Source organism: Sciurus vulgaris, assembly GCF_902686455.1.
Source record: "Sciurus vulgaris genome assembly, chromosome: 6".
NCBI lineage: Eukaryota > Metazoa > Chordata > Mammalia > Rodentia > Sciuridae > Sciurus > Sciurus vulgaris.
The window spans coordinates 29,231,450-29,255,091 of NC_136466.1; the positions used below are offsets into that span (position 1 = coordinate 29,231,450).

A 23,642-nucleotide genomic window follows, 5' to 3' on the forward strand; every position below is an offset into this window, starting at 1 on the left:
AGAGACATGAATGTTATCTGTATATTATCATCACCTTAGCTTGCAAGGTGATGCTAATCAGTAAAAGTCATGCATTGCTTTTATTTGTCTTTTCAATCATCCACCTGAACTAGAAGAAATTTAACGTCAATATTGTGGAGTATCTCAGGAATCCTGCAAGATTTGCTCTTCTGATCCGGGTTGTCCTATATACCTTCACTCTTCTGCCTTTAATATAATGTAACTACTATATGAATTCAGAATGATTTTTATACTCTAGATAAATGGATCTAAAGGAATTATTCACAGTGATAGGTTTTTTATTTGAACAAGGACAGTAAAACTTTAGGCTAAAGGAGTGAGTAGTGTTCCATATCCCAGGCAGGACCTTATAATGCAGGTATAATATTTGCATGTGTAATTGGATGAAGGTGTTTCTTCATAATTCTTCCATTCTGTTAAATCCCATGGAAGGGTTTGGACCACAGATGTGGATTCAGATGATGCAGGCATTCATAAATGTGCAACAGTATGAATTTCAGTGCTTCTCTTCCTTCAAGTTGTTTCTCTCTAAAATGAAAATGACAATAGTATTAGTCTCATATGCTACTTATTAATATTAAGATGAACTAATCTTTACAAAGCCCTTCAAAGACCTAGTGCAATTAAACACTATATTAAGTAACAATTTATTATTTTTATTGCCTATTACATTTTTAAAATTCAAAATTATCCAACTTTTCCCCTTTAAATTATTTTACAACTACAATTAAGATTTTAAAGCCTAAATATTTGATTTCTATGAGAAATAACATCTAGTGTGTCTTTTCCTTTCTTTTCTCCTTTCTCCTCTAAGCATTACTGATCAGATGAATGGAATGTGTTTTAAGTGTCCATTAAGTCATTGTAAAGAAGAGAAAAGCACAGAAAAATGCTAAGTAATTGGACTAAATGGCCAGAGATCCCTTTCCTGATTAAAATGCATTTCAATTTCAGTCAATACAAGTGCTTAAAAGCAGCCCAATCATCAGTGATTGATGGCAAATGAAGTTTAGCTAACCACACAAAAGACAGTGTTTGTATTTTCAAAATAAACAATGATGGCCATGGTTAAATCATATTCTAAGTACCATGCGCCCTGCTCTGGTGTATGACATACATGAAATAAACCAGCATGTCTTTATTCACTGTCATGGATAATGAGAACTGACAATTATTCTTTTTTTCTCAGTTCTGGGAGTGGAACCCAGGATGCTGCAGGTGCCAAGCAAGTGCTCTTGAGCTCCACTCCCCGACCCAGAACTGAACAGTTTTATGTTTGTTCAGCATATGCTTTTAATTCAGCATGAAGGAAAAGAGGTAGGCAAGACAGAAAGACCCTTCACTCATGGAGAGTACAATTTCAGAACATCAAAGAACTCAATAATCCCATACATTAATTTTTAAACATCAAGTAGAAATAAGTGTTACATGGGATTTTTAAAATAGGATCATGCAGGGGTTTCAAGATGGCAGACTAGAGGGTTGCTGCATTTCATGTTGCTCCAGGACTCAGGATTCAAAAGAGGAGATATTGAGAGACTTGGGACCAACTCAAAGCAGCCGGGTGAGTCTCTCCCGTTGGGGAGGAGTCCCGGATGGGGCGGTAGTCCCTGAATGCAGGGAACTTTGTGTAGTAGAGCTGCCCGGCGAGACACCCCTCCCCCCGCCGGAGCAGTGAACTCGGACAACTGGGAGCATCGTAGAGGAGGCCACTCAGCACAGTGCTTGGACTCAGAGCAACCACTGGGGCTCCGGGTGGCAGCCCAGAGGAGGAGCTGAGCTGCGAGCCGTTTGGACTCAGACCGCGTCTGAACACTGGGGAGCTGCCCAGAGGAGGAGGAGGAGCGCAGCGGGTCGCTTGGACTTGGAGTGACTGCACCAGAGCTACAGGTGGTTGCCAGAGGAGGAGCTGTGCAGTGAGCTATTTGGACTCAGACCGTTACTGGACACCAGGGAGCTGCCCGGAGGAGGGGTGCAGTGGGTCACTTGGTATACGAGTGGCCGCACCAGAGCTCTGGGGGGCTGCCCGGAGGAGGAATGCAGCAGGTCGCTTGGACTCAGAGCGACCGCTCCTGAAGACCCTGGGGGCTACCTGGAGGAGAAGGAGGAATGGGGCGGTCACTTGGACTTGGAGTGACTGCCCAGGGCTACAGGTGGTTGGCAGGAGGAGAAGGCATGCACTGAGTTGCTTGGACTCCTAGTGACCGCCCTCAACACCAGGCAGCTGTCTGGAGAAAGAGGTGTGTGTCGGGTCGCTGTGATTCGGAGCGATTGACCGGGCTCCAGGTGGCTGCTCAGAGGAAGGGCCGCATAGCCAGGTGATTAGGTGCAGAGCAGGGTCTCAGGACCTAGGAGGCTTCTTGGTGGAAGAGCTGCAGAAAGACACACTTAGGGGTGCAGTGAAGGTTCCAGGACTGTGGGAAGATTCTCTGAGGAGAGGCAGCCTAAGGAGACTCGTCTGCGAAGGGGGAGGCTCCCAGGTCCAGGAGGTAGGTCCGGGCCCCTGGGAACGTTGCAGAGGAAGGCAGCCCAGCCCAGGTGGTAGTTGTAGGTTGAGGGGAACCTCTAGGAGGGGAACTCACCAGCGAGACCTCCCCACTGGGTGAGTCTTCCCTGCCAGGTGAGGTTTTCCCACAAGTACGGTAAAACCAGAGACACAGGCCAAACAGGCCTTGCCTCGGCTGCAGCCTAGTTCCCCTTTGGATGACCATTGGTCAACAAGTGGAGGCACCTCTGCCCGCTAGCAGGGAATATACCCCACCTGAAGGCCACCACCCCTAGAGAGGCAGCTTCCTTGAGGAGCACCGCATTATCAACTTTCTCCAAGACTTCAGCCTACTGAAGGCTGAGGGGATAGACTAGAAATCTTCAGGGATATTATAAGTCAATAGAGGAAACCTACAATATCTCAGCGGTCCACTGATACCTGAACAATATGACAAAACAAGGGAAGAAAATGCCCCAAACAAATCTACATGTTACATCAATAAAATCCAATGACAGCATGGCAGAAGAAATGACAGAAAAGGAGTTCAGAATGTACATAATTAAAATTATCAGGGAAGCAAACGATGAGATGAAAGAGCAAATGCAGGCACTGAATGATGAGATGAAACAGCAAATGCAGGCATTGAATGATTGCACCAATCAACAGTTAAAAGAGCAAATAAAGGGAAGCAAAAGATCATTTCAATAAAGAGTTAGAGATATTGAAAAAAAACACCAAACAGAAATCCTTGAAATGAAGGAAACAATAAACCAAATTAAGAACTCCATAGAAAGCATATCCAGTGGGATAGAACACCTGGAAGACAGAATCTCAGACATTAAAGACAAATATTTAACCTTGAAAACAAAGTTGACCAAACAGAGAAGATGGTAAGAAATCATGAACAGAATCTACAAGAACTATGGGATATCATGAAAAGGCCAAATTTAAGAATAATTGGGATTGAGGAAGGCTTAGAGAACAAACCAAAGGAATGAACAATCTATTCAATGAAATAATATCAGAAAATTTCCCAAATCTGAAGAATGAAATGGAAAATCAAGTTCAAGAGGCTTATAGGACTCCAAATACACAAAATTACAACAGACCCACACCAAGGCACATTATAATGAAAATACCTAACATACAAAATAAAGACAGAATTTTAAAGGCTGTGAGACAAAAGAACCAAATACATTCAGAGGGAAACCAATAAGAATATCAGCAGATTTTGAATCAGACCCTAAAAGCTAGAAGGGCCAGAACAACAGTTTTCAAGCACTGAAAGAAAATGGATGCCAACCAAGAATCTTATACCCAGCAAAACTTATCTTCAAATTGGACTATGAAATAAAATCCTTCCATGATAAACAAAAGCTAAAAGAATTTACTAAAAGAAAGCCAGCATTACAGAACATTCTCAGCAAAATATTCCATGAGGAAGAGATGAAAAACAAAGAAGCAATCAGCAAAGGGAGGAATTATCCTAAAGGAATGGTCACATAAAGGAGGAACCAAGTCATGTCAAATAAATAAATAAAATTTAAAAAATGAACCAAATGACTGGGAATACAAATCATATCTCAATAATAACCCTGAATGTTAATGACCTGAATTCATCAATCAAAAGACATAGACTGGCAGATTGGATTAAAAAGAAAGATCCAAGAATATGTTGCCTGCAAGAGACTCACCTTATAGAAAAAGATACCCATAGACTAAAGGTGAAAGGATGGGGAAAAACATACCATGCACATGGACCCAGAAAAAAAGCTGGAGTATCCATCCTCATTTCAGATAATGTGGACTTCAAGCCAAAGTTAGTCACAAGGGATAAAGAAGGACATTTCATACTGCTTAAGGGAAGCATAAACCAGCAAGACATAACAATCATAAACATCTATGCCCCAAACAGTGGCTCATCCACGTATGTTAAACAAATCCTTCTCAATTTCGGAAACAAAATAGACCATAACACAATAATACTAGGTGATTTTAACATGCTTCTCTCACCACTCGACAGATCTTCCACACAAAAATTGAACAAAGAAACCGTAGATCTCAATAACACAATCAATAATTTAGACTTAACAGTCATTTATAGAGTATACCATCCAACCAAGAGCGAATATACTTTCTTCTCAGCAGCACATGGGTCCTTCTCTAAAATAGACCATATATTGTGCCACAAAGCTAATGTTAGCAAATACAAGAAGATAGAGACACTACCCTGTATTCTATCAGATCATAATGGATTGAAGTTAGAAATAAACGAAAGAGTAAAAAACAGAAGCTACTCCAACACCTGGAGATTAAACAATATGCTATTATATGATGAATGGATAACAGAAGATATTAGGAAGGAAATTAAAAAATTCTTAGAGGTAAATGAGAACAAAGAAATATCATATCAAAATCTCTGGGACACTATGAAAGCAGTACTTAGAGGGAAATTTATTTCATGGAGCGCATTTAATAAAAGAAGTAAAACTCAACAAAATAAACGACCTAACCTACAGCTCAAAGCCCTAAAAAAAGAAGAACAGACCAGCACCAAAAGTAGTAGAAGACAGGAAATAGTTAAACTCAGAGCTGAAATCAATGAAATTGAAACAAAAGAAACAATACAAAAAATTGACAAAATAAATAGTTGGTTCTTCGAAAAAATAAACAAAATTGATAAACCTTTAGCCACACTAACAAAGAAAAGGAGAGAGAAAACCCAAATCACTAAAATTCGGAATGAACAAGGAAATATCACAACCGACACGATTGAAATACAAAGCATAATTAGAAGCTATTTTGAAAATCTATACTCCAACAAAATAGAAAATTTTGAAGACATTGACAGGTTTCTAGAGACATATGAATTGCCTAAACTGAACCAGGAGGACACACACAATTTAAATAGACCAATTTCAAGTAATGAAATAGAAGAAGTCATCAAAAGCCTACCAACAAAGAAAAGTCCAGGACCAGGTGGGTTCTCAGCCGAGTTCTACAAAACCTTTAAAGAAGAACACATTCCAATACTTCTCAAAGTATTCCATAAAATAGAAGAGGAGGGAACCCTCCCAAACTCATTCTATGAAGCCAATATCACACTGATACCTAAACCAGACAGAGACACATCGAGGAAAGAAAAATTCAGACCAATATCCTCAATGAACATCGACACAAAAATTCTCAACAAAATTTTAGCAAATCGCATACAAAAACATATTAAAAAGATAATGCACCATGATCAAGTGGGTTTCATCCCAGGGGTGCAAGGTTGGTTCAACATCAGGAAATCAATAGATGTAATTAACCATATCAATAGACTTAAAGTCAAAAATCACATGATTATTTCAATAGATGCAGAAAAAGCATTTGATAAAATACAGCACCCCTTTATGCTCAAAACACTAGAAAAAAATAGGGATAGTGGGAACACTCCTTAACATTGTAAAGGCCATCTATGCTAAGCCCATGGCCAATATCATTCTAAATGGTAAAAAACTGAAAGCATTCCCCCTAAAAACTGGAACAAGGCAGTGATGCCCTCTTTCACCACTTCTATTCAATATCGTTCTTGAGACTCTAGCCAGAGCAATTAGACAAACCAAAGAAATTAAAGGGATACGAATAGTAAAAGAAGAACTCAAACTATCCCTATTTGCTGATGATATGATTATATACTTAGAGGAACCAGGAAATTCCACCTGAAAACTTTTAGAACTCATAAGTGAATTCAGTAAAGTAGCGGGATATAAGATCAATGCTTATAAATCCAATGCATTTTTATACATAAGTGATGAATCTTTGGAAAGAATAATCAGGAAAACTACCCCATTCACAATAGCCTCAAAAAAAAATAAAATACTTGGGAATCAATCTCACAAAAGAGGTGAACGACCTCTACAATGATAACTACAGAACACTAAAAAAGAAATTAAAGAAAACCTTAGAAGATGGAAAAATCTCCCATGTTCTTGGATAGGCAGAATTAATATTGTCAAATTGGCCATACTACCTAAAGTGCTATACAGATTCAATGCAATTCCAATTAAAATCCCAATGACGTACCTTACAGAATTTTTGCAAGCAATTATGAAATTCATCTGGAAGAATAAGAAATCCAGAATAGCTAAAGGAATCCTTAGCAGGAAGAGTGAAACGGGGTATCGCAATACCAGATCTTCAACTCTACTGCAAAGCAATAGTAACAAAAACGGCATGGTATTGGTACCAAAATAGAAAGGTAGATCAATGGTACAGAATAGAGGACACGGACACAAACCCAAATAAATACAATTTTCTCATACTAGACAAAGAGGCCAAAAATACACAATGGAGAAAAGATAGCCTCTTCAACAAATGGTGCTGGGAGAATTGGAAATCCATATGCAACAGAATGAAACTAAACCCATATCTCTCACCATGCACGAAACTAAACTCAAAATGGATTAAGGATCTCGGAATCAGACCAGAGACCCTGCAGATTATAGAAGAAAAAGTAGGTCCAGATCTTCAACATGTCGGCTTAGGACCAGACTTCCTCAACAGGACTCCCATAGCACAAGAAATAAAAGCAAGAATCAATAACTGGGATAGATTCAAACTAAAATAATATATATAATACATGTATAAACAGTACTAGTGAGATAAAGTTTTACTTTCTATATGAGATAGAAAGGATCTAAGTCTGACCCTCTCTGATACTCTCATGTCCTTCTCACCTCTTCCCAGGTTGCATAATGTGGTATCTCGATACACCTAGAAGAATTTCCCTGGTGTAATCTATATCATGTCTCTGATTTTGGTATCAAGTGTGGGGTTGGAAAGTTCTACTTAAGAATAAAATTTCCACTATAAAAATAGTGTCTTCTTAGGTGATGGACTTCAGCAATCTGGAGTACTGTGAACACTGCCTGAGTGTGTGTACTGTGGTGATGTCATCAATAGGTCATAATACACTGCAGAGGCCTTAGTGATAGCTGGTCTCTAAACAACCCTGATTCTGTACTGAGAACTGCACAGGACAGTGGTTTGGGAAACAGCCTCTCCTTCTTTGTTGTTTTTGAAGTTATAGATTTCCTTCTCAGTCATCATTAACCTACTCTTTGAGAGCCGAACTTCAGAGAAAAAGTCTCCTGGACCAGTAATAATCCACAGAACTGCACCTTGAAGAGAAGGCATAAGGGGAAATACCTAGAAAATCCCTTCATCACTCAGCTATCAAAGAATTCAAGGGGTATGTGTAGAATCTTCTCTATGCATAAGTAGCCAGGAGCTGCCTTCTAAAAAGAGTGAAGAGAGCATTTCTAATACATGATGGATGATGTGAAGAGAGAGGGAGAAAAACAGAAGAGCAGTGACTGAAGAAGGTACAAAGGGATGATTTTCTGTATAGTTCCTGAGGTCTTCCTGAGACCAAGGTTTTCTGAGAATAAAGAGAAGAATCAAATATTCCAGGACTTGTTTATGTGGATTTGGATCAAGTCCAGCCACACCAAGGCACTGTGGGACTGTTACAGAAATAGTGATTGATCTACAGAAATATTCATTGACCTCTTCCTAAAGGAAATGGGTAAATAAGTGATGTCACAAATTTTCCTATAGTATTTTTGCTGCTAATACAGATGAAAATTTGTCTCACAGAAATAAGGAAAACATTGAAAAACATTTAAACTCATAAAAACTGGTTGTGCAGAGATCAAGATAAAGTCATATAGAATGTATATGATTAGGATGGAAAGTAATGGTTCTTTTTTGATGATGATGCAAACATGACTCATGTTTGAAACGGAAAGATAAAAGAACACACACGAAAGCAAAAAAAAAAAAAAAAAAAAACACTGTTTAATCATGATGGCTAAGTTTAGGAGATTAATTTTGGCTCTTTATGGGAAGAGGCAGTTGTGATCAACATGGAGATTAAGAGTAGACAAATCACTGCGAAAAATCACCAGTGTTCAATGGTGCATGTGTGACAGTTTGAAGCCAACCCTAATATTTCAAATTTTTGCTCATGTTTCTGAGACTAATCAGATATTTCCCCAGTGTTTGGATCTTGTGTGTTCTGATGGTCTCTTGTACAGAAACCTAGAGAATGAAGTTGTCCTCATTCAGTAAAATCAACTCAAGATGTTCTTGAGTATAAGCTGGACATGCCAAGCACATGCACCTGTTCATATCCACTTGTAAATATAGACACACACCAAACACAGAAGTAGGACAGGAGATGTTTAATTACATCTAAGATAATTGAACATATACAGTATAGTGCCGGGGTCCAGCCCCAGCAGGAGTCCATGGGTTCCACTCAGGTAAAGGGGTGCGGGGAGACAGCGTCCACGATGGATGTAGAATGAAAGACACAGACTCTAGTTCTGGTGCAATCACTCCCACTTTATTCTGGGGAAGGCTGGGTTTATATACATTTTTCTTCAGGCTATAATGACAGTCTTGTGGTTAATGAAATTAAAGAAGTTTTCCAAAGCATAGGCAGAAATTGTTCTTAACAAGGAAATGAAAGATTATGAGAAAACAGTAACCTTACAGATTATCCTTACCTAATCACAATTGTTTTAAGAATATCTAACTATGTCAATGAGCTAATACAATGTTTATTTCCTTAATATCTAAACTCTATGTGACCTAAGACTATTCTTATTATTCTTGTGGTTAAAGAGATAGACAAGTAATCTCACGTGACCATCTCTACTACGTCCATCTGGTTAATATCTAAATTGCTGAGTTAAGGGCTACAGGAGGGCAGCGGTCACAGTGGTTCTCGTGGCCACGTTTTTTTACTGAATAGATTACCTTGTCTTATATAGCTCTTTTTTCCAGAATAGAGTATTGTGCACCAACGTTTATTATAGGGGTGACCTATTCTTTGTAGGAAGGAAGGAATGTCGTGAAACCTTATTCTCTTACCTCACCACCACACATAAACAAAACCATCATTAGAATTTAACCAGCCTGTTGGAGACAAAGGCAGATCTCTAACTATTTTCTCCAGAGGCTTTCAGGGACTCATTGCACGGTAGCAAAATTATTTTTTACTTTGTTAGTGGTAAAGACCCATTGTCTTTCAGATTGTAGGTAATATTTTCTGGAATTTTTGTTGTATTCCCCTCATCTCCTTAAGCAATCTGTTCAGCCTGAAATGAGTAATATATTATCAAAAAAACACAGCAGAAAAAACACCATGCTCCAGAGCAAAACATCTGGCAAGTCCCTTTAGGATGAGCCTTTGCAAACATCCTCCAGAGGATCTTTGTCAAGCACTGGATGGAATTCCAGATGCCCCCGCAGTATAACAGGCAGATTATTTGACTTTTTAAAAAAATAAGGAGAGTTGTAAGATTGCAGAGAGGAGGTAGACAGCAACTCCCAATCTGATAGGTTGGTGATAAAAGAAATGGACTAAGACCTAATATTACAAAGCCGGAGAGATGCAGACACTTGGAGATTGGTCATCAGAGTAAAAATAAGGACAGAGTTCCCCAAACATGAGTGCAGACCATGGTGGGGGAAGTGCAGTGAGACAACAGAGAGAGAAAGAGGGAGCAGAAAAGCACATACCCTCACCCCCTTAACTACACTTAGAAAGAAAATAAGAAAAAAATAAAAAGTGTCTGAAGCAGCAGTTTCCTTGAAGCAGAGCAAGAAGAATAAAATCAAATCGTGAAAACAAAGCCTGCTGGCTCTAGACTAGGGGAGTCTCCAGCTGATGACTCATCCTCTTAAATTAATAGTGCATCTCCCCATATTCAGCCAGAACACCCCTGCAGTGGATTCTCAGAGAAATTCATGAAGAGACACAAGATGGCAAAGTAGGGGACAGTTGGATTCCCATGTATAAGACTGTGTACAAGCTTTTCAGTGAAGAGGGAGAAAGAGGGATTGCACTAAAATTCAATATTGGAAAAAAATTCAACATTGGATACTCAAAGTGGCTTTTGTATCAGATATTTGGGTAAATCAACAAAGAATGAATACATTGGAGCTGATCCAGCTACCAGACGAACACAGAAAAGCAGTCAGAGCAATGCTGATTCACCAGAGGGAAGAAGAATACAGAATTGATATGGAAGACTCTGAGATCAAATAGCTGCCTAGAATTCATCTTGTCTAAATGGCCATGCTACAGGAAAGTGCCATACAGATTTCATGCAATTCCCATTAAAATTCCAATGATGTTCTTCACAAAAAGAGAAAAAGCAGTCATGACATTCATTTGGATAAATAAGAGACCCCAGAATAGACAAAGCAATCCTTAGAGAGAAAAGGAAACAGGAAGCATCACAATATCAGAACTTAAATTATATTATAAATCTATAGTAACAAAAACTGGATAGTACTATCACCAAAACACACCTGGTGCAGAATAGAGGACACATCTTGCCTGGACAAGGAAAGGGTTCCTGTTGGAGGGGTGGGCTTGTTGCAAAATAAAAGCTAGGAAATTTATATATCAGAAATAAAAGACAAAAGGCAAGAATATCTTAAGAGCAGGGGCTTGCCTGGTTGTTTCCTCCAGAAGGGTCTGACTCTAACAAAAGAAGGAGCCTACATTTACTTTACTTATATGGGTATAGATCAAAAGTGACTGGTAGATGCTTCTTTGAGAATAAAAGGGGTGGGGGGAAGCAGGCCATTTGATTCTACTGGGTCACTCTCATACTGGTATTTGAATATGAACCTGAGTGGTGAGCTAGCGCAGGATACTATATGACTTAGACTTTCTCAAACAGTGGACATCTGACCAAGCTCCTGAGGCCAGGCATTCCTGATTAATGACTCCAGCTTCTCCCAGCTCTCGTATCAGTCATGAATGGCTCTCCCCAGACAAACCCAAAAAAATAGGTCTTTCTTAGACAAAGATTCCATAATCAAACAGAGATAATATAGCCTCTTCAGGATATCATGCTGGGAAAACTGGAAATCCATATGTAGCAAAATGAAATTAAACCCCTATCTCTCATGCTGCACAAAATTCAATACAAGGTGGATCAAGGACCCAGGCATTAGATCAGAGACCCTGTGCCTACTAGAAGTAGGCCCAAATCTCCATCATGTTGACTTAGGAACTGAATTTCTCAACAAGATTCCTAAAGCCCAGGAAGTAAAAGTCAAGGTTCAACAAATGAGATGGAGTCAAATTAAAATGTTTCTCCACAGCAGAGGAAACACTCAAGAACATGAAGAGAGTCCAGAGAATGGGAGAAAATCTTTGGAAACTTCATCTCAGATAGAGAATTCATTTCCAGGATATAATAAAAAAAATAGAAATAAAAAAAAATCTTAACACCACAAAATGAATCACCCAATGAAGAAATGGGCAAAGGAACTGAACAGAAACTTCACAGTAGGAGAAACATGAATGGTCAACAAATACATGAAAAAATGTTCAACATGTCTAGCAATTAGAGAAAAGCAAATTAAAACTACACTGAGATTCCATCTCGTTACAGTGAGAATGGCAATTACCAAGAATACAAGTAATACTAAGTGTTGGTGAGGAGATGGGGAAAAGGTACACTCATACATTGCTGGTGGGACTTAAATTTGGTGCAACCACTCTGGAAAGCAACATGGAAATACCTTTAAAAACTGGAATGGAACCATCATTTGACCCAGTTATCCCACTCCTTAACAGACTCTCAAAGGACTTAAAATCAGTAAACTTACATGACACAGTCACATCAGTGTTTATAGCAACTCAATTCACAATAACTAATCTTTGGAAGAAACCCAGTTTCCCTTCACCAGATGAATGCATAAAGAACATGTGGTATATATATACAATGGAATAATACTAAGCCATAAAGACAAATTAAATTATTTTATTTGCCAGTAAATGGATGGAACTGGAGATTAACATGCTAAGTGAAATAAGGCAATCCCAAAATTGTAAAGGACAAATGTTCTCTAGGATACGTGAATGCTAAAACACAATAAAGGGAGTAGGAGTGATGGAAGAATAGAAGTTCACTGGATTAGACAAAGGGGAATGAAAGGGAAAAAAAAGGTATAAGAATAGGAAAGAGAGTAGAATGAACTGGATGTAACATTCCTATGTTCATACATGAATACATAACCAGTATAATTCTACCTCACGTACAACCACAAGAATGGGAAGTTTTACTCCATTTATGTATGTCAAAGTACTCTACTGTCATGTATATCTTTAAAAAAAAAACATGCTCCCTAAAATAGGTGATACTGAGGTGCACTGTATACTGGTGTTTCATGAGCTCTCTCTTTATCCCAACTGGCCAAAGGAGCTGAGGCAGGAGCCATCCAGGGGATATCTTGCTGCAACAGTAGCCCAAGAGATAAGACATCAGAGCAAATTCTGTCACAATATCCCAGCAGGTGCCTGGTGGCCCAGGTGTTCCTTGCAGAATGTGAGTGAAACAGGCAGAGAGAAAACTATACTTAGGGGGATTCAAGTTCGTACAAGGAGGGGATCCCAATTTGCCTCTCCTTTGTCAGCTCTTTTGACTAATTGAAGAGGGCTGGGAGTCTGAGCAGAATGGGGGAATTCACTCAAGCACTAAACCTGGGAAGGCTGTGCTCATGGGCAGCAGTGTGGAGGATTGGCCCCCACTCCTCATGATTAGACTTCTTCCAAGACTCCTAAGAACCAGATCCACATCAGAGATCAGTTACTGTCAAGCCATAGGGGCAGGTGGATCTAATCTCTCCAAAGCAGACACCACCCAGAAAAGCTTGCTTAGACCTGAGTCTTGGTTAGACCTCAGCCCCACCTGCTGGAGCTCCCATCACACAACCCTGCAGAAGCAGGACCCTGAGAGTGCACCAGACTTGTCTGAATGGACAAAATGTCAACTGACAGTGCCTCCCAACTCATCCCACCTCATATTGTTGAAGGAAAGCTGAGTCTAATATCAAACAGCTTCTAGTTTCAAATCCAAAATGGTGGACGAGAAGGAGGCTGCTTTCATTGTTGCTCTGTGACTCAGGTTTCAAGCAGAAGAAATCTGTTTTGCAGTCTTTGCTGTTCATGAATTCCCTTCTGTTTACCCTATTTGTGCACCTCGATCACCTGCAGTCTGTTAGCATATCGACAACTTTTTGAGTGCAGATTGCCCACTGACTGCAATTTTTCATCTGCCATTTGCCCATTTGCCAGCCTCTTGCCTGCCCATCTCTTGCTTTTCACCTACGTATCACCCACCATCCGAGGTCCACCTGCTGATCATCCACTCATAGCCTACAAACTGCCTGCAGACCATCAGAGGATCACCAGCAGCCTGCTGTTGCCTGGAAATCCACTGTCACAGTACCCACAGGTTTGGTTATACATGGTGGCTGCCATTTTGGGACAATAGCTAGGATCTGCTGGAATGCCAGTGTGTCCTACCATGCCCCATCTCCAGGACCCCTCAGCTTGAGCAACTGCACGCCACCTCCAGGACCCCTTCCCTGACCAACCGCACACCACATGAATTCAGCAGCCATGCCCCACACTGCTGCTCCCCATTGCCAACAGGTTTGGAAGCCAGTGTAGCCATCTTGGATTATTGTGGAAGAAGAAGCTGCCATTTTGAGGTGGGGCCAATCCCATTTGAGATGCCTGCTGGAGACTGGGAGCTCTGTTACTTTCATGTATCAGGCTACCGAAGACTGGGAGGTTTGAAGTGTATATAACTGTTATAGTGTAGTTTAGTTTTTCTCCTTTTTGAAATTTTTTGTTTTTATTTCTTTATTTCTTACTTTATTTTCCTTTTGTTTACCTGTTTCCTCAGAGTATCTTTCTCCCTTTCATCATGCTAACAACCAACTTCTTTTGTTTTGCTTTCACTCTTCCCATGATCTCCTCCTATATACTTTTCTTATCCCATTAACTGTTACATTCTACTCCCCTCCACATCCTCTTTGTCCACCATTAGAAATTGTGTACCTCATTGCACATCTATTTGTTATACTTATGATAATAATTGAATTCATCCTCTCTGTTTATTATGAAATTATTATTTCCTTCTCCATAGGACTTATTTGTTTTAGGGTAGCATATTGTCTGTACTGGGTGCCACTAGTATTGATTGTCCCCTTAAAAAGAGATTTTAGAAACCTGTAGGGTCATTATAAGCCTGTAAGGGGGAAACCTCTATATCCCAGATCTGCACTGATAGAGAGGAAAATGGGAGAAACATGGGGAAAAAAATGGAAGAAAGTGTTCCAAACAAACCAAGATTCTATATTTATAGAATACAATGACAGCATGGTAAAAGAAATTTCAGAAAAGGATTTTAGAAGATACTAGTGTGATTCACAAAGCAAAGTGTGAAATAAGAGAGCAAATGCAGGTAATGAATGATCACTCCAATAAACAGTGAAAAAGCAACCACAGGAAGCAAATGATGATTTCTACAAAGAGACAGAGATTCTGAAAAAAAAAAAAAAACAATCAAATCATTGCAATGAAGGAAAAAATAAACCAAATAAAAAGCTCATTGGAAAGCATCACCAACAGACTAGATCACTTGGAAGACAGAGCCTCAGACAAGAAACACAAAATATTTAATCTTGAAAGTAAAGTTGACCACACAGAGAATATGGTAAAAAAAATCTTGAACAGAAGCTCCAAGAACTATGCAATATAATGAAAAGACCAAATTTAAGAATTATCAGGATTGAGGAAGGCACAGAGAGGCAAATCAAAGAAATGAACAACCTATTCAGTGATATAATATCAGAAATTTCCCCAAACTTGAAAAATGAAGTGGAAAATCATTTAAAAGAGTCTTACAGAACACTGAATGCACAAAATTACAACAGATCCACACCAAGACACGTTATAATGAAAATGCCTAACATCCAAAAATAAAGATAGAATTTTAAAGGCTGCAAGAGAAAAGCATCAGATTACATATAAGGGGGAACCAATATAGATATCAGCAGATTTCTCAGCCCACACCCTAAAGCTAGAAGGGCCTAGAACAACATATTTCAAACTCTGAAAGAACATGGTTACCAACCAAGAATCTTAGACTCAGCAAAACTAACCTTCAGATTTAAAGATAAAATAAAATCCTTCCATAATAAAAAAAAAAAGTTAAAAGAATTTACAAATAGAAAGCCTGTGCTACAGAATATCCTCAGCAAAATATTCCATGAGGAGGAAATGAAAACAACAACGTAGGTCAGCAAGCAGGGAATGAAAAAGGAAAAGTCAATCACAGAGAAACCAATTCAAGTTAAAAACCAAAAGTAAGCCGAAATGACTGGGAATATAAATCAAAATATCTTTGGTATGTATAGAATTTATCATGGTATATGACATTTATTGACCACCTCCTTTTCCCAGTGATTTGAGACGATGTCATCTTTATACATTCAATTTCTATATGTATCTGAGTATACTTAATCTGGGCACTCTGTTTTGCTAATAGACTGGTACGATGCTGTTAAATCAGTTAGGCTTTTATAATTGCCCTAATGTGTTTTAGTGCTGGCCCTACGTCCATGTTTTTTTTTTTTCCTCACTAAATTTGACATTAGGTGATATATCTTAAAACTGTTAAGTTTTCATTGAGATGTTATTATATTTTCAAATTAATTTACACAATGATATGGCCCTTCTATTTGTAGAAAGGCTATTTTTTGCCTTCAGTGGTATTTTAATTTTTGTTTTTAATAGGTCTCACATTTTTATTGACATATTAACAGATTTTTGTTAGCATTCTTTATGAAATGATTTCTTCCATTAAGTTTTCCAAATTATTGTTTGAATATATAAACTACTGATTTTTGTATGTTGATTTAGTACTTGGTAATCAATCTAACTGAGCTATCTAACTGTTTGTAGTAGCTGTTAATAAAATATCTTGAATCTTAAAAAAAAATTTTAAAAACCACCTACTATATTAGGCTGCTAGAACTGGCAGCTCAGAGAGCAGCACAAACAGGAAGGGGTTAACAACCCCACCTCCTTGCTCTGTCAGTGCATAATTCAGGAAGAATTGGAAAGGAATATTGATAGACATAGACAGTGACCACCTAGTCTGGGCAACTATTTTGACCATCTCAGTGGAGATGTTTCCTTTATTCTTTATATTTTGTTATTTTCGTGTGTGTGTGTGTGTGTGTGTGTGTGTGTGTGTGTGTGTGTGTGTGATGATTGACAGATGATTTCTCTGCTGATTGACTCAGGGACATATATACATATACTTATTTGTTTCATTTTCTCTAGTTGGTAGCAGTTTTAAAATGTAGTAATTTCTTTTCCTGCCTTGTCTTTTGAGGGTTCAGGTTTTTGGATTGTATGTCTAGGTTTGATTTGTATGCTTTTCATTACTTTATTTGTCTGGTTTCTCTTTAGCTCTTATTTTCTTCTGCTTAAGACTAATTTCTATTGCTTTCCAGAGTGGTTGCACCAGTTTGCAGTCCCACCAGCAAAGTATGAGTGCACCTTCATCCCCACATCTTCATCAGCATTTATTCTTACTTGTATTCTTGATAATTGCCATTCTGACAGAGTGAGAATAAATCTCAGTGTAGTTTTAATTTGCATATCACTAATTCCTAGAGATCTGACAATTTTTCACACATTTGTTCACCATGTCATTTCTTCTTTTGAGAAGTGTCTGTTTAGTTCCTTTGTGGATTGGCTGCTTTCACTCACCATTATATGAGAAAAAAATCATCCATGCTGCATGTGACTACTTTTTCATTCTCAGTACCTCCTATGTTACATGAATAAAAACATGCCACATTAATTACACATAAACCTTTTTTCAAAACTCATGTGTTTTTGCTTACATACATTGATTTCCACACCTTCAGGTTCTGTGATATTTTCCTCAGATTTCACAAATACACTAATTGCTGTGTTTCTGAGACTATTTCATTACTTACAAGAAACAGATGAAACACATAAAATGAACAACACACACAGACACACTCTTAAGTTCTTCATCACAGAACAAGAAATCAACGTACATAAATATGTGTCAAACTAACAAAAAGACACAAACTACATTCATTCTCATCCAAACTATACTGCTCCCATGTTCCCATTTTAAACATCTGGTCTGCCATACATTAAACCAGGATCCAATTTTAACCAACCTGCTGTGAACTTACACCAAGCTCACTCATTCACCTCACACCATTTGACAGCAGTGTGGGCATAACACACATGGCAGAAGCACTCATGAGAGATCCTCATCTGTGTTCCCTTGTTGAGGAGCTGCAAAGTTACACGTGTACTACCCAAATCTTGTGTGTTCATTTGAAGACTTTGTCCTGGTCCTCGAGCTTAAAAGTTTATTCTCTGATTTATATGATTTCTCCTGACACTTTCTATACATACTCTCACATTCAGGCAAGGGACCAGGTGAACAGCAGAGTCTAGGTCAGTAGATTAGGAATCTGATCATACCTGAAGTCGTCCAGCTCAGCATTTATGACCCGTCTCTGAAAGACAGACATAGTTTGGACCCAATCCTACACTTCATTTCCTTTGTTTTTGTTAAGAGTCTGGGTATCTGTTTCTGTCTCATCAACAGAATCTCATCAAGAATAACTTAGCATTTTGGGGGGAAGTGGGTGATATTTTTTAATTAAAAAAAGTTTATCTACTTATTTATTTACTGATTTATTGTACACAAATGGGGTACAACTATCATTTCTCTGGTTTTACATAAAATAGAGTCACACCATTTGCATAATCATACATGTACATAAGGTAATGATGTTTGTGTCCTTCTATTAGTTATCCTTCTCCCATTCCCTTCCCATCCCTCATTTTCCTCTATACAATCCATCCTTCCTCCATTCTTGCCTCCGTCCCACCCCCCCATTATGTTCATTATTCACTTATCAGAGAAATCATTCAGCCTTTGGTTTTTTGGGGAATAGCTTATTTGATGTAGCATGATATCCTCCAACTCCATCCATTTACCTGCAAATGCCATAATTTTATTCTTTATGACTGAATAATATTCCATTGTGTATATATACCACAGTTTCTGTATCCACTTATCTGTTGAAGGTCATCTAGGTTGGTTCCACAATCTAGCTCTTGTGAATTGAATTGCTATAAACATTGATGTAGACGCATCACTGCGGTATGCTGATTTTAAATCCTTTAGGTTTAGGCCAAAGAGTGGGATAGCTGGGTCAAATGGTGGTTCCATTCCATGTTTTTAAGGAATCTCCATACTACTTTCCAGAGTGATTGCACCAATTTGCAACACCACCAGCAATGTATGAGTATACCTTTGTCTGGAAGTGGGGGACTATATGGCTACATTTTGTGGAAAAAATATCAAATGTCAGAGAATAAGTGAGTTCATTAGAAATGTCACTTCAATTTGTATTGTCAGTAAGACCTAAAAGCAAATAACAAGCATAAAATTAAACTGTGCCTAGTAGTATTCCAGTAATTTCTGGCATGTAAAAATGTAGAACTATTACTTATCAGTCAACCATCCTTAAGATATTCTATAGGTAATGAGTTGTGAAAAGAAGTTAACATATAAAACTACAAAACATGCAAATTAATTTTAATTCTTCAAACAGAACAAACAAGATATTTTAAGTGGTAGGAAGAAATATTAACCCACAATTTTGTGGGGATGGTACATATCTACGTTTAAGTCTACTGAGGATAGAAACATAATTGAAATAGCATCATGAAATGATTTTAAAACCAATCAGTGGTTTCAGAAACAAGTGACATCCTGGAAATTTTATTTCATTATGTGGATGAATGAAAACACTCTGCAACTCCTGGTTTCAGGGCCACAAATGGGTGCACTACATGGGACATCAGAGACAAAAATTTTTTTCAATTCCAATTTAATAAAATTTGTGAATTCAAAGATATGGAATTCCCCAATAGCTGAAAGCCTTCATCTTGCTCTGTGTTCTTGATGGTGCAGGAGGTCCTGGGCTCTTACTCCTTGGAGGCCATGGGGACCATGAAGTCTACCACCCTGTTGCTGTAGCTGAATTCATTGTCATACCAGGAAATGAGCTTCACAAAGTGGTTGTTGAGGGCAATGCCAGCCCCAGTATCCAAGGTTGAAGAGTGGGTATCACTTTTAAAGTCACAAGGGATGATCTGGTCCTCCATGTAGGCCAGGATGGTCTTGAGGGGGCCCTCTGTGCCTGCTTGACCACCTTCTTAATGTCATGGTATTTGGCAGCTTCCTCAGGCAACAGGTCAGATCCACAGCTAATACATTGGGGGTGGGCACATGGAAAGCCATGCCAGTGAGCTTCCCATCCAGTTCAGGAATGACCTTACCCACAGGCTTGGCAAGCACCAGTGGATGCAAGAATTTTATTCTGGGCAGCCCTATGGCCATCACACCACTGTTTCCCTGAAGGGCCATCCATAGTCTTCTGATAAGCAGTGAGGCCATGGACTGTGGCCATGAGTCCTTATACAATCCCATAGTTGTCATGGATGACCTTTGGGAAGGGGGCTGAGCAGTTGGTGGTACAGGAGGCATTGCTGATGATCTTGAGGCAGTAGTCACACTTCTCATGGTTCACGCACATTACAAACATGGGGTCATCAGAGAAGGAGCAGAGATCATGACACTTTCTCCCCTTTTCCACATGAATGACTTTCAACAACCTTGTTCAATGAGTCTTTTCCTTCTTCAGGGCAAGTGAAAGAGGAAAAATCTATGAACGTGAACTACATGTATGCTCAAATGAAAAGGGATGTGTCTGTCTTGTGAGAGACAGGAGAGAAGACCTCCAAAAAGACAAGAAAAAATTCAAACCATTGCCTTTTCTGAGAGGCAACCCTATCCCACATGTCCAAAAAAGCACACTAATGGGAAGAGATATCAGCTTGGACAGTAGCATAAGAGGAGAGGAAGAGGGGCTGGGGATGTAGCTCAGTTGGTAGAGTGCTTGCCTCACAAGCATAAGGCCCTGGCTTCAATCCCCAGCACCAAAAAAAAAAAAAAAAGAGGAGAGGAAGAGTGTGGACAGATCAGCAGAGCTGCTGCCTCCTTGGAAGGAGAGTTCTTGGTCCAGATCCCCAGGGAGGCTGGTGGACCTGCAGAGAGGCTACAGGTGTTTAGGTTACTGCTGGGTCTTCCCCAGCTTGGAGGTCCTTCAGGACAAAGTGCAGCATGGTGTCAGTGAGGGCTTTAGCTACCAGGCTTTCCATTTCATCTTTATCAGGATGAGGAGCCAGACGAAGATGAAAGGGAAGAAGGAGAGGAAGAAACAGAGGAAAATGGAGAAAATGACCTCTGGACATAGTAAGTAAAATTAGCTGGAGGTGAGGACAGGCTTATGGAGAAGTGACCAGTACAGTTGGAGAGACCTGAGTCCCACGGGGAACATGCTCTCCAGTCCTAGAGCCTTGAACAGGAGATTAGAAGACGATGACAAATTGTCAGGAGTTAAGGGAAGGCAGTGCTGATGACAGAGGATTTAAGGGATATAGTACTTTGGCTTCTCACTTCTTGAGTCTCCATATCTCATTTATTTTGGGCTCAAACACCTGGTCTTCATGTTATCCCTTGGGACAGATTCCCTTCACTTCATTCGATCTATTTTATTGTGTGGGCTCCCAAAGATCATATTTTTTGTTTTCTTCCTCCTTGTCTCCAATTAGAGAAATGAAAACAATAACATGATAATATACATGTGAAAATTCACAGTGTTTTATACTTACATGTGTTATGCATCACTTTTCACTTCATCAGTTACCCTGTATGAGTATATAACTGTGAAACGTCAATAATGATGCTTCTTCAATTTTAATTTTCTTCTTTTTATCCCTCTGATTACAGATGGCAAAGTAGCAGACAAAAATCTTACAGTACTTTTGATTTGCATTTGCATTTCTCTAATTACTTGAGATGATGTGAATTTTTTCTTATGTTAATCTATTGTGTTTCTTCTTCTCTAAAGTGTCTGTTCAGTTCCTTAGCCCATTTATCAATTGGGTTTTTTGTGTTTTTTTGGTGTTAAGTTTTTTGAGTTTTTATATATCCTGAACATTAGTGCTCTATGTCTGATGTGTGTGGCAAACATTTTCTCATTTTTATAGATGAGATTGAGACAATGATTTTGAATGGGAAGATACCTGAGATAATCAACTTATAAAGAAAGAGTTTTATTTTGCTCAGTTTGAGAAGTTTCAGTCCATGGCTGTCAGATTGCATCTGAGCCGGTGTCAGGGCACCATATCATGGAAGGGGCTCATGGTGGAGCAAGCTGCCAACCTCATGAAGATGTGAAGCAAATAATAATAACAATAACAATGATAAGAGGAGGGACAGGAATCCCAATATCTCCTTCAAGGTCATGCATCAGTGACCTCACTTCCTTCCACTAGTTTGCATCTCTTAAAATTTCTACTTCCTCCCAATAGACCATGAGCTGTCACCAAGGCATTCACTCAAGAGTCTCTGGGGAACCATAGCATGGCAACTTGGCCAGCTTGAGCTTCCAGCTCCCCACCTGTTTGAAGGCTTCCCTGCAGGTCTCAGGTGCCCTCAGTTGTCCAGAAGCTCATCCTTGTTTCTGGGCACCAGTGGAAACAAAGTTTAATGTGCTCCTCTCCACCCCACCTACCTCTCGTGGCCTAAATGCAGTTTTATGTTATTTAAAATATTTATTTGGTAAGTGGTGTCAGTGAAGGTCACAATCATTAATACTTACTTAGCCTGTATGATTCACATTCTTTGTGTACATTCTTCCATTTAATCCTAACTGAATCCTTTGGAGGATGTTCTGGAGGAAATGAACCTGAAGCTTAAAGGATATGAAGGCTCTCATAAATCTTTCAAAGCCCCTCAGCTAGAAGTTATGGGAAATGATTCTATTTAATTTTATTTATGAGATTTATTAGGAAGAGAAAAATTGCCAGAAAATTTTAGTCTCTCCCAGTTTCTGTCCTGTGATTCCATGAATCTGCTGCTTAATGAGATTTCATGCATATTGGGATTTGACCAAACAAAAATTAGCATGTATAGCATGTTATATATAAACAAAGGACTCTTGATGCATGATTATTTGCTCTAATAAAAATGGACAACTGGGCTGTGGTTGTGGCTCAGTGATAGAGCACTTGCCTGGCATGTGCAAGGCCCTGGATTCGATACTCAGCACCACATATAAATAACTAAAATTTAAAAAGATCCATTGAAAATTAGAAAGTATTTTTTAAAAATGGACAACTGACTTATAAAACTGACCTCTTGTAAAACCAAAAAAATAAAAAATAAACATAAAGGGAAGTTTCTCTAGTAGAGCCCGACAGGAGCTGCACTGCTGACACACTGAGTTAGCCCTGAAGCTCAGGGGGGACTTCTGACCCCCAGAATGTCACGAGAATAAATTCTTATTTTAATTCATAAATTTCTGGTAATTGTCTATGGAGGCAGCAGGAATGCAGTATGATTAGAACGACCCAATTCCTTAGATCTACACCTAATGAGAGTCATTAAGACTTTGGACAAGATTATTATTTTTCTGTCCTGTTTAAAAATCACAAGTCGTTCGGTTAATAGTACCTTCGTATTACACACTAGTGGCACCTAAACACTGAGTCACATACCCAACCTATTTTGTTTCTGTTTTAAATTTTTAAATTTTGAGACAAGGTCTTACTAAATTGCTTAAGGTCTTACTAAGTTGGAGAGGTTGGCTTTGAACTTGCAAGCTTCCTGCCCTAACCTCCTAAGTCAATGTGATTACAGGTGTATGCCACCTACCATGTCCATCCAGTCTTCGTTTCAAGATTGTTGAAATCGTTATGTATTCTCCATGTTAATTCTGTCAGAAGAGTTTGAGAGAAATGATTTTCTCTCATTCTGTAGGTTATCTCTTCACATTCTTAATTTCCTTTGCTGTGCAGAACCTTTTTAATTTGATGTCATCCATTTATTAACTCTTGGCATTATTTCCTGAGCTTTAGGGGCCCAAGTGAAAAAACCGTTTCCTGTGCCTATGTGTTGGGAGTGTTAACCCTTCACTTTCTTCTAGGTGTTGCTTAGGTTCTGGTCTAAGTCTAGATCTTTGATCCCTTTTTGGTTAATTTTTGTTCAGGGTGAGAGATAAGAGTCTAGTTTCATTCTTTTACATATGCATAAATAATTCTGCCAGCACCAATTTGTTTAAAAAATCT

At 38.9% G+C, this 23,642-nt stretch overlaps 1 long non-coding RNA gene across 1 annotated transcript in view; it reads left to right on the forward strand.

The window, feature by feature from the left end:
- Positions 1 to 23,642, forward strand: part of LOC306664744 — a 471,099-nt gene that overhangs the window by 217,468 nt on the left and 229,989 nt on the right. Inside the window, exon 2 of the long non-coding RNA XR_013764789.1 lies at positions 9,352 to 9,813. This is a non-coding gene — a long non-coding RNA (uncharacterized lncRNA). The remainder of the gene's footprint in view (positions 1 to 9,351; positions 9,814 to 23,642) is intronic.